Source organism: Balaenoptera musculus, chromosome 13 (genome assembly GCF_009873245.2).
Source record: "Balaenoptera musculus isolate JJ_BM4_2016_0621 chromosome 13, mBalMus1.pri.v3, whole genome shotgun sequence".
Lineage (NCBI taxonomy): Eukaryota > Metazoa > Chordata > Mammalia > Artiodactyla > Balaenopteridae > Balaenoptera > Balaenoptera musculus.
Genome location: NC_045797.1, coordinates 24,959,349 through 24,972,080, shown reverse-complemented (window position 1 = coordinate 24,972,080; position 12,732 = coordinate 24,959,349).

Here is a 12,732-nt window from a genome sequence, read left to right as displayed (position 1 = left end):
GGAGATTAATCCTTTGTCAGTTGCTTCATTTGCAAATATTTTCTCCCATTCTGAGTGTTGTCTTTTTGTCTTGTTTATAGTTTCTTTTGCTGTGCAAAAGCTCTTAAGCTTCATTAGGTCCCTTTTGTTTATTTTTGTTTTTATTTCCATTTCTCTAGGAGGTGGGTCCAATAGTGATTTTTGTCCTAGAATGTTCTGCCTATGTTTTCCTCTAAGAGTTTTACAGTGTCTGGCCTTACATTTAGGTCTTTAATCCATTTTGAGTTTATTTTTGTGTATGGTGTTAGGGAGTGTTCTAATTTCTTTCTTTTACATGTAGCTGTCCAGTTTTCCCAGCACCACTTATTGAAGAGACTGTCTTTTCTCCATTTTATATTTTTGCCTCCACTGTCATAGATTATGTGACCATATGTGCGTGGGTTTATCTCTGGGCTTTCTATCCTGTTCCACTGATCGATATTTCTGTTTTTGTGGCAGTACCATACTGTCTTGATTAATGTAGCTTTGTAGTATAGTCTGAAGTCAGGGAGCCTGATTTTTCTTTCTCAAGATTGACTTGGCTATTCGGGGTCTTGTGTGTTTCCATATAAATTGTGAAAATTTTTGTTCTAGTTCTGTGAAAAATGCCATTGGTAGTTTGATAGGGATTGCATTGAATCTGTAGATTGCTTTGGGTAGTATAGGCATTTTCAGAATGTTGATTCTTCCAATCCAAGAACATGGTATATCTCTCCATCTGTTTGTATCATCTTTAATTTCTTTCATCAGTGTCTTATAGTTTTCTGCATACAGGTCTTTTGTCTCCTTAGGTAGGTTTATTCCTAGGTATTTTATTCTTTTTGTTGCAATGGTAAATGGGAGTGTTTCATTAATTTCTCTCTCAGATTTTTCATCATTAGTGTGTAGGAATGCAAGAGATTTCTGTGCATTAATTTTGTATCCTGCAACTTTACCAAATTCATTGATTAGCTCTAGTAGCTTTCTGGTAGCAACTTTAGGATTCTCTATGTATAGTATCTTGTTATCTGCAAACAGTGACAGTTTTACTTCTTCTTTTCTGATTTGGATTCCCTTTATTTCTTTTTGTTCTCTGATTGCTGTGGCTAAAACTTCCAAAACTATGTTGAATAAGAGTGGCAAGAATGGACATCCTTGTCTTATTCCTGATCTTAGAGGAAATGTTTTCAGTTCTTCACCATTGAATGATGTTTGCTGTGGGTTTGTCATATATGGCCTTTATTATGTTGAGGTGGGTTCTCTCTTTGCCCTACTTTCTGAAGAGTTTTTATCATAAATCGGTGTTGAATTTTGTCAAAAGCTTTTTCTGAATCTATTGAGATGATCATGTGGTTTTTATTCTTCAGTTTGTTGCTGTAGTGTATCACATTGATTGATTTGCAGATATTGAAAAATCCTTGCATCACTGGGTTAAATCCCACCTAATCACGTTATATGATCCTTTTAATGTGTTGTTGGATTCTGTTTGCTAGTATTTTGTTGAGGATTTTTGCATCTATATTCATCAGTGATATTGGTCTGTAATTTTCTTTTTTTGTAGTATCTTTGTCTGGTTTTGGTATCAGGGTGATGGTGGCCTCATAGAATGAGTTTGGGAGTGTTCCTTCCTCTGCAATTTTCTGGAAGAGTTTCAGAAAGGTAGGTGTTAACTCTTCTCTAAATGTTTGATGGAATTCTCCTGTGAAGCCATCTGGTCATGGACTTTTGTTTGTTGGAAGATTTTTATCACAGTTTCAATTTCAGTACTTGCGATTGGTCTGTTCATATTTTCTATTTCTTCCTACTTCAGTCTTGGAAGGTTGTGCCTTTCTAAGAATTTGTCCATTTCTTCTAGGTTGTCCATTTTATTGGCACATAGTTGCTTGTAGTAGTCTTTTATGATCCTTTGTATTTCTGTGGTGTCCATTGTAACTTCTCCTTTTTCTTTTCTAATTTTATTGATTTGAGCTCTCTCCCTTTTTTTTTTCTTGTTGAGTCTGACTAAAGGTTTATCAGTTTTGTGTTCTCAGTGAACCAGCTTTTATATTCATTGATCTTTGCTATTATTTTCTTTGTCTCTATTTCATTTATTTCTGCTCTAATCTTTATGATTTCTTTCTTTCTACTAACTTAGGGTTTTGTTTGTTTTTCTTTCTCTAGTTGCTTTGGTGTAAGGTTAGGTTGTTTATTTGAGATTTTTCTTGTTTCTTGAGGTAAGATTGTATTGCTATAAACTTCCCTCATAGCTCCTTTTGCTGCATCCCATATGTTTTGGATCATTATGTTTTCATTGTTATTTGTCTCTAGGTATTTTTTGATTTCCTCTTTGATTTCTTCAGTGATCCCTTTGTTATTGAGTAACGTATTGTTTAGCCTCCATGTGTTTGTGTTTTTTACGTTTTTTTCCCTGTAATTGGTTTCTAATCTCATAGTGTTGTGGTGAGAAAGGATGCTTGATACTATTTCAATTTTCTTAAATTTACTGAGGCTTGATTTGTGACCCAAGATGTGATCTATCCTGGAGAATGTTCCATGTGCACCTGAGAAGAAAGTGTAATCTGCTGTATTTGGATGGAATGTCCTAAAAATGTCAATTAAATATATCTGGTCTATTGTGTCATTTAAAGCTTGTGTTTCCGTATTGATTTTCTGTCTTGATGATCTGTCTGTTGGTGTAAGTGTGGTGTTAAAGTCCCCCACTATTATTGTGTTAGTGTTGATTTCCTCTTTCATGGCCATTAACATTTGCCTTATATATTGCAGTACTCCTATGTTGGGTGCATATATATTTACAATTGTTATGTCTTCTTGGATTTAATCTTTGATCATTATGTCATGCCCTGCTTGTCTCTTGTTAACAGTCTTTATTTTATTTTTTCTGATATGTGTATTGCTACTTCAGTGTTCTTTTGATTTCCACTTGCATGGAGTATTTTTTCCATCCCCTCACTTTCAGTCTTGTAGTGAGTTGTCTTGTAGATAGCATATATATGGGTCTTGTTTTTGTATCCATTCAGCCAGTCCATGTCTTTTGATTGGAGCATTTAATCCATTTACATTTAAGGTAATTATTGACATATATATTCCTATTGCCATTTTCTTGTTTTGGGTTTGTTTTTGTAGGTCTTTTTCCTTCCCTTCGTCTTTTGTTCTCTTCTCTTATGTGTCCCACCTAGAGAAGTTCCTTTAGCATTTGTTGTAAGCTGGTTTGGTGGTGCTGATTTCTCTTAGCCTTTGCTTGTCTGTAAAGCTTTTGATTTCTCTGTTGAATCTGAATGAAAGCCTTGCTGGGTAGAGTATTCTTCATTGTAGGTTTTTCCCTTTCATCACTTTAGATATATCATGCCACTCCCTTCTGGCCTGCAGAGTTTCTGCTGAAAAATCAGCTGATAACCTTATGGGGATTCCCTTTTTTGTTATTTGTTGCTTTTCCTTTGTTGATTTTAATATTTTTTCTTTGTATTTAATTTTTGCTAGTTTCATTACTATGTGTCTTAGTGAGTTCCTCCTTGGTTTTTTCCTGTATGGGACTCTCTGCTCTTCCTGAACTTGGGTGACTATTTCCTTTCCCATGTTAGGTAAGTTTTTGACTATAATCTGTTCAAATATTTTCTCAGACTGTTTCTCTTTTTCTTCTTCTTTGGGACCCCTATATTTTGAATGTTGGTGCATTTAATGTTGTCCCAGAGGTCTCTGAGGCTGTCCTCATTTTATTTCATTATTCTTCTTTATTCTGTTTCTTGGCAGAGATTTCCACCATTCTGTCCTTCAGGTCTTATTCATTTTTCTGCCTCAGTTGTTCTGCTATTGATTTCTTCTAGTGTATTTTTTAATTTCAGTTATTGTATTGTTCACCTCTGTTTCTTGTTTAGTTCTTCTAGGTCTTTGGTAAACATTTCTTGTATCTTCTCTATCCATGCCTCCATTCTTTTTCCGAGATCTTGGATCATCTTTACTCTCATTACTTTGAATTATTTTTTGGGTAGATTGCCTACCTCCTCTTCCTTTAGTTGTTCTTGTAGGTTTTTATCTTGCTCCTTTATCTGCAACATATTTCTCTGTCTTCTCATTTCGTCAGACTTACTGTGTTTCTGGTCTCCTTTCCTTTTACTGCTGGTGTCTGCACCCTGGTGAGTGAGGTTGGTCCAGAGGCTTGTGTCTTTAACCCCTTGATAGGGGGTTTGATTGGTGTTGTGGTGACCAGATCCTGCCCTAGATATTGAGTGGGGCCTCCCCTTTGTTCTGTGGTTGTCATTGCCCTCTTAAGGGTGGAGTCTGCTCCCTAGTTGTTGGAGTAGAGGCCACCAGATCTGTTCCTTTGCTGTGATTCTGATCTGTGGTGTGAGGTAGGCGGGATTGGAGCATTCCTACTGGGAGAGAAGCCATTGAGTATTCCTCCTCTGGATCTGTGCACCTGTGAATGTGCTGTGTTGTGTCCCCTCTGCTTGTTGTGCAGGCTCACAAAGTACACTGTTGCTGGCACTGCTCTTGGTCCCATCTTAACAGTGGGTATGCCAACAATTGGCCCTGGTGACTCTCAGGCATTGTTTTCAGCAGGCCACCAGTGCAGATCCACTGAGGTCAGGTCCCAGGACTGCAGTAGTTGTGCACCTGGACCTGCTGTGGGAACTATGGAGGCAGCTCAGACTTTGGCCTGGCCCAATTCCCATGTGTACATGCCCACAAAGCCCATAGCTGCTAAAGCCAGACCCATCCCAGATGCAGGAGCACTTGTCCTTTGGGATGTTTTGCAGGTGCTGAATTTAGGAAGCCCTAAATTCAGTGGAGGTGTAACTTCGTGGTTTGTGCAGCTGTGAGGAGTGATTTCAGTTCTTCTTCCTTAGTCACATGGCCCCTGGGTCTCAGCTGTGGTTTCATCCCCACCTCAGAGGGGATGCATGTGCTCTTCTCTCTAGAGTCTGTTCCAGAGGTTGCCAGAGCACATGAGCCTGTCAGGCAGGAAGGAGCTGAGGAGGCGATCGGGGTGAGCAGGCTGCCCAGGGAGGAGGGTGCTGGTGTAACGATTGGAATGCACAAGCCCTTCAGGCGGCCACTGGGGCAAGTGAGCAGCCAAGGCGGGAGAATGTAGGGGTAGGGATTGGAATGCATGCGCCCGTTAGGCGGTGATAAGGGCGAATGTGTTGCCCAGGCTGGGGGTTGGGGGAGAGGAGGAGGCAATGGCAGACGTGTGTGAGCTGGCTTTGGCGGGAGCCCTCCCTAATGCCCATAGAGGAAGGGGCTGCTGCGTGAAGAGAGAGGCTGCAATGGAGGCCCTGCCCTTTGTGTGTCACTCAATAGTGGTGCTTTGCTTCTGTGGTGATCTGGGCTTCCTCCACAAGCATTCCTGGTTGTGGAGCTCCTCACTCCCATCCCCTCAGGCTGTATCCTCACAGCCAACAGCAGTCACCTCCCTGGGTCTGCTCTCCAAACCCCACGTTCCAGCACCTAGTCTTAGTGCACACTGGCAGACACCGTCTCAGCCTGGGGTGCGCAGGTCTGTGGCATGGACCATCTGTGTAGGTCTCACTCTATCCTACCTGCCACAGACCGGTTTCTGGGCTATCCTCTGAGCCCCTGAGGCTCCCCTTCTGTCCCAGCTGATCTCTCCGCCAGTGAGGGTGCTTCCCCAGATGTGGGAACTGTCCTCACCTTCAGCTCCCTGCAGGTCCCATCTTGCTTCCTATCCTCTTCCTTTTCCCTTCTTGTTTCTTTTGTCCTACCTTGTTATGTGGGGATCTTTCTTGTCCTTTTAGGTGTCCAAGGTTCTCTGCTAGTGTTCAGCAGGTGTTCTGTGAGAATTGTTCCATTTGTTCATGTATTCTTGTTGTGTTTGTGGGGAGAGATGAACTCCACGTCCTCCTAATCCTCCACCATCTTGGAAAGTTCTCACTATCACACTGATTGATAGGCAGATATTGAACCAGCTTTACATCCCTGGGAGAAATTCCACTTGATCATGATGGATGATCCTTTTAATGTGTTATTGAAATCATTTTGCTAATATTTTATTGAGGATTTTTGCATCTATGTCCATCAGTGGTATTGGCCTATAAATATTCTTTTTGAGGTATGTTTGAGGATGGAGGGAACAGAAAGTGCCCACCAAACTCAGAAGGCATCTTGAGACCAAAAAATGAGGAATGCAGCTCCATATAATCAATGGATCAGTTTATTATAGGATAATTTACTCACAGGGTGGATTAGGGACTAGGCAGACAATGATCTGGAAGCATTTGCAGCTGTTCTCCACACTGTTGAGAGGTCACTGGGACAATTTTTCAGTAACCTAGGGAATGAGGGTAGGTTCTTTCATATAGAGTGTGTTTTCCTAAGACAAGATTTATGAATGGGTAACTAGTCTCGTAGATGCTGGTAATACATAACGGAAGGTTTTCATCATTGCTTGGGGACAAACAGAACATAGAGGCTACCTGGTCCTAATGATTATTAAACAATATCTATTAACTACAAAGCTCTTGGTGACAGAGAAGTGATTTGCCACACAGCACAGTCCTAGATAGGGTCAGCAAAAGGAGAGGAGAAACTGTAAGGGCCCAAAAAGGCATCAGTTATGCTGATAACCATAGAAGGTATCTTTGTCTGGTCTTTGTATCAGGGTGATCCTGGCCTCATATAATTAGTTTGAAGGCATACCTTTCTCATTTGCTTTTTGTTTTTTGTTTTATTCTTTTTTGAAATAGTTTGAGAAGAATAAGTGTTAACTCTTCTTTAAATGTTTGTTAGAGTTCACCTTGTGAAGCTGTCTTGTCCTGGCCTTTTGGTTGGGATTTTTTTTTTTTTTTTTTAGTGACTCAGTATCATTACCAGTAATCAGTAGGTTCACATTTTCTATTTCTTCCTGATTCAGTCTTGGGAGATAGTACAATGGATAGGAATTTATCCATATCTTCTTGGTTGTCCAATTTTCTGGCATATAACTCTGGCTCTTATGATTTTTTTCTTTTTTTGTATTTCTGTGGTGTTGTTTGTACTTTCTCCTCTTTCATTTCTGATTTTATTATTTGGACCCTTTCTTTTTTTTTCTTGGTGAGCCTGGCTAAAGTTTTTTCTTTTTTTTCTTTTTAACATCTTTATTGGAGTATAATTGCTTTACAATGGTGTGTTAGTTTCTGCTTTATAACAAAGTGAATCAGTTGAACATATACATATGTTCCCATATCTCTTCCCTCTTGCATCTCCCTCCCTCCCACCCTCCCTATCCCACCCCTCTAGGTGGTCACAAAGCACAGAGCTGATCTCCCTGTGCTATGTGGCTGCTTCCCACTAGCTATCTATTTTACGTTTGGTAGTGTATATATGTCCATGCCACTCTCTCACTTTGTCACAGCTTACCCTTCCCACTCCCCATATCCTCAAGTCCATTCTCTAGTAGGTCTGTGTCTTTATTCCCATCTTGCCACTAGGTTCTTCATGACCTTTTTTTTTTCTCCTTAGATTCCATATGTATGTGTTAGCATACTGTATTTGTTTTTCTCTTTCTGACTTACTTCACTCTGTATGACAGACTCTAACTCCATCCATCTCATTACAAATAACTCAATTTTGTTTCTTTTTATGGCTGAGTAATATTCCATTGTATATATGTGCCACATCTTCTTTATCCATTCATCTGATGATGGACGCTTAGGTTGCTTCCATGTCCTGGCTATTGTAAATAGAGCTGCAGTGAACATTTTGGTACGTGACTCTCTTTGAATTATGGTTTTCTCAGGGTATATGCCCAGTAGAGGGATTGCTGGGTCGTATGGTAGTTCTATTTGTAGTTTTTTAAGGAACCTCCATACTGTTCTCCATAGTGGCTATACCAATTTACATTCCCACCAACAGTGCAAGAGTGTTCCCTTTTCTCCACACCCTCTCCAACATTTATTGTTTCTAGATTTTTTGATGATGGCCATTCTGACCAGTGTGAGATGATATCTCATTGTAGTTTTGTAGCATTTCTCTAATGATTAATGATGTTGAGCATTCTTTCATGTGTTTGTTGGCAATCTGTATATCTTCTTTGGAGAAATGTCTATTTAGGTCTTCTGCCCATTTTTGGATTGGGTTGTTTGTTTTTTTGTTATTGAGCTGTGTGACCTGCTTGTAAATTTTGGAGATTAATCCTTTGTCAGCTGCTTCATTTGCTAATATTTTCTCCCATTCTGAGGGTTGTCTTTTGGTCTTGTTTATGGTTTCCTTTGCTGTGCAAAAGCTTTTAAGTTTCATTAGGTCCCATTTGTTTATTTTTGCTTTTATTTCCATTCCTCTAGGAGCTGGGTCAAAAAGGGTCTTGCTGTGATTTATGTCACAGAGTGTTCTGCCTATGTTTTCCTCTAAGAGTTTGATAGTGTCTGGCCTTACACTTAGGTCTTTAATCCATTTTGAGTTTATTTTTGTGTATGATGTTAGGGAGTGTTCTAATTTCGTACTTTTACATGTACCTGTCCAGTTTTCCCAGCACCACTTATTGAAGAGGCTGTCTTTACTCCACTGTATATGCTTGCCTCCTTTATCAAAGATAAGGTGACCATATGTGCGTGGGTTGATCTCTGGGCTTTCTATCCTGTTCCATTGATCTATGTTTCTGTTTTTGTGCCAGTACCATACTGTCTTGATTACTGTGGCTTTGTAGTATAGTCTGAAGTCAGGGAGCCTGATTCCTCCAGCTCCATTTTTTGTTCTCAAGATTGCTTTGGCTATTCAGGGTCTTTTGTGTTTCCATACAAATTGTGAAATTTTTTGTTCTAGTTCTGTGAAAAATGCCAGTGGTAGTTTGATAGGGATTGCATTGGATCTGTAGATTGCTTTGGGTAGTAGAGTCATTTTCACAATGTTGATTCTTCCAATCCAAGAACATGGTATATCTCTCCATCTATTTCTATCATCTTTAATTTCTTTCATCAGTGTCTTATAATTTTCTGCATATAGGTCTTCTGTCTCCTTAGGTAGGTTTATTCCTAGATATTTTATTCTTTTGTTACAGTGGTAAATGGGAGTGTTTTCTTAATTTCACTTTCAGATTTTTCATCATTAGTGTATAGGAATGCAAGAGCTTTCTGTGCATTAATTTTGTATCCTGCTACTTTACCAAATTCATTGATTAGCTCTAGTAGTTTTCTGGTAGCATCTTTAGGATTCTCTGTGTAGAGTATCATGTCATCTGCAGACAGTGGCAGCTTTACTTCTTCTTTTCTGATTTGGATTCCTTTTATTTCTTTTTCTTCTCTGATTGCTGTGGCTAACACTTCCAAAACTATGTTGAATAATAGTGGTGAGAGTGGGCAACCTTGTCTTGTTCCTGATCTTAGTGGAAATAGTTTCAGTTTTTCACCATTGAGGACGATGTTGGCTGTGGGTTTGTCATATATGGCCTTTATTATGTTGAGGAAAGTTCCCTCTATGCCTACTTTCTGCAGGGCTTTTATCAGAAATGGGTGTTGAATTTTGTCGAAAGCTTTCTCTGCATTTATTGAGATGATCATATGGTTTTTCTCCTTCAATTTGTTAATATGATATATCACGTTGATTGATTTGCATATATTGAAGAATCCTTGCATTCCTGGAATAAACTCCACTTGATCATGGTGTATGATCCTTTTAATGTGCTGTTGGGTTCTGTTAGCTAGTGTTTTGTTGAGGATTTTTGCATCTCTGTTCATCAGTGATATTGGCCTGTAGTTTTCTTTCTTTGTGACATCTTTGTCTGGTTTAGGTATCAGGGTGATGGTGGCCTTGTAGAATGAGTTGGGGAGTGTTCCTCCCTCTGCTCTATTTTGGAAGAGTTTGAGAAGGATAGGTGTTTTCTCTTCTCTAAATGTTTGTTAGAATTCACCTGTGAAGCCATCTGGTCCTTGGTTTTTGTCTGTTGGAAGATTTTTAATCACGGTTTCAATTTCAGTGCTTGTGATTTCTCTGTTTATGTTCTGTATTTCTTCCTGATTCAGTCTCAGAAAGTTTTGCTTTTCTAAGAATTTGTCCATTTCTTCCACATTGTCCATTTTATTGGCATAGAGTTGCTTGTAGTAATCTCTCATGATCGTTTGTATTTCTGCAGTGTCAGTGGTTACTTCTCCTTTTTCATTTCTAATTCTGTTGATCTGAGTCTTCTCCCTTTTTCTCTTGATGAGTCTGGCTAATGGTTTATCAATTTTGTTTATCTTCTCAAACAACCAGCTTTTAGTTTTATTGACCTTTGCTATAATTTCCTTCATTTCTTTTTCATTTATTTCTGATCTGATCTTTATGATTTCTTTCCTTCTGCTAACTTTGGGGTTATTTGTTCTTCTTTCTCTAATTGCTTTAGATGCAAGGTTAGGTTTTTTATTTAAGATGTTTCCTGTTTCTTAAGGTAGGATTGTATTGCTATACACTTCCCTCTTAGAACAGTTTTTGCTGCATCCCATAGGTTTTGGGTCGTCGTGTCTCCATTGTCATTTGTTTCTAGGTAGTTTTTGATTTCCCCTTTGATTTCTTCAGTGATCACTTGGTTATTAAGTAGTGTATTGTTTAGCCTTCATGTGTTTGTATTTTTTACAGATCTTTTCCTGTAATTGATATCTAGTCTCATAGAGTTGTGGTCAGAAAAGATACTTGATATGATTTCAATTTTCTTAGATTTACGAAGGCTTGATTTGTGACCCAAGATATGATCTATCCTGGAGAATGTTCCATGAGCACTTGAGAAAAATGTGTATTCTGTTGTTTTTTGATGGAATGTCCTATAAATATCAATTAAGTCCATCTTGTTTAATGTATCATTTAAAGCTTGTGTTTCCTTATTTATTTTCATTTTGGATGATCTGTGCATTGGTGAAAGTGGGGTGTTAATGTCCCCTACTATGATTGTGTTACTGTCGATTTCCCCTTTTATGGCTGTTACCATTTGCCTTATGTATTGAGGTGCTCCTATGTTGGGTGCATAAATATTTACAATTGTTATATCTTCTTCTTGGTTCGATCCCTTGATCATTATATAGTGTCCTTCTTTGTCTCTTGTAATAGTCTTTATTTTAAAGTCTATTTTGTCTGATATGAGAATTGCTACTCCAGCTTTCTTTTGATTTCCATCTGCATGGAATATCTTTTTCCATCCCCTCACTTTCAGTCTGTATGTGTCCCTAGGTCTGAAGTGGGTCTCTTGTAGACAGAATATATATGGGTTTTGTTTTTGTATCCTTCAGGCAGTCTGTGTCTTTTGGTGGGAGCATTTAATCCACTTACATTTAAGGTAATTATTGATATGTATGTTCCTATTCCCTTTTTCGTAATTGTTTTGAGTTTGTTATTGTAGGTCCTTTCCTTCTCTTGTGTTTCTTGCCTAGAGAAGTTCCTTTAGCGTTTGTTTTAAAGCTGATTTGGTGGTGCTGAACTCTCTCAGCTTTTGCTTGTCTGTAAAAGTTTTAAATTCTCCATCAAATCTGAATGAGATCCTTGCTCGGTAGAGTAATCTTGGTTGTAGGTTTTTCTCCTTCTTCACTTTAAATATGTCCTGCCACTCCCTTCTGGCTTGCAGAGTTTCTGCTGAAAGATCAGCTATTAACCTTATGGGGATTCCCTTGTGTGTTATTTGTTGTTTTTCCCTTGCTGCTTTTAATATGTTTTCTTTGTATTTAATTTTTGATACTTTGGTTAATATGTGTCTTGGCCTGTTTCTCCTTGGATTTATTCTGTATGGGATTCTCTGTGCTTCCAGGACTTGATTAACTATTTCCTTCCCCATATTAGGGAAGTTTTCAACTAGAATCTCTTCAAATATTTTCTCAGTCCCTTTCTTTTTCTCTTCTTCTTCTGGGACCCCTATAATTCGAATGTTGGTGCGTTTAATGTTGTCCCAGAAGTCTCTGAGACTGTCCTCATTTCTTTTCATTCTTTTTTCTTTATTCTGCTCTGCAGTAGTTATTTCCACTATGTTATCTTCCAGGTCACTTATCCGTTCTTCTGCCTCAGTTATTCTGCTATTGATCCCTTTTAGAGTATTTTTAATTTCATTTATTGTGTTGTTCATCATTGCTTGTTTCCTCTTTAGTTCTTGTAGGTCCTTGTTAAATGTTTCTTGCATTTTCTCTATTCTATTTCCAAGATTTTTGATCATCTTTACTATCATTATTCTGAATTCTTCTTCAGGTAGACTGCCTATTTCCTCTTCATTTGTTATGTCTGATGGGTGTTTACCTTGTTCCTTCATCTGTTGTGTGTTTTTCTGTCTTCTCATTTTGCATATCTTTCTGTGTTTTGGGTCTCCTTTTTGCAGTCTGCAGGTTCGTAGTTCCCATTGTTTTTGGTGTCTGTCCCCAGTGGCTAAGGTTGGTTCAATGGGTTGTGTAGGCTTCCTGGTGGAGGGGACTAGTGCCTGTGTTCTGGTGGATGAGACTGGTGCCTGTGTTCTGGTGGATGAGACTGGATCTTGTCTTTCTGGTGGGCTGGTCCACGTCTGGTGGTGTGTTTTGGGGTGTCTGTGGCCTTATTATGATTTTAGGCAGCCTCTCTGCTAATGGGTGGGGTTGTGTTCCTGTCTTGCTAGTTGTTTGGCATAGGGTGTCCAGCACTGTAGCTTGCTGGTCGTTGAGTGAAGCTGGGTCTTGGTGTTGAGATGGAGATCTCTGGGAAATTTTCACCGTTTGGTATTACGTGGAGCTGGGAGGTCTCTTGTGGACCAGTGTCCTGAAGAGTTGGCTCTCCTACTTCAGAGGCACAGCACTGACTCCTGGCTGGAGCACCAAGAGCCTTTCA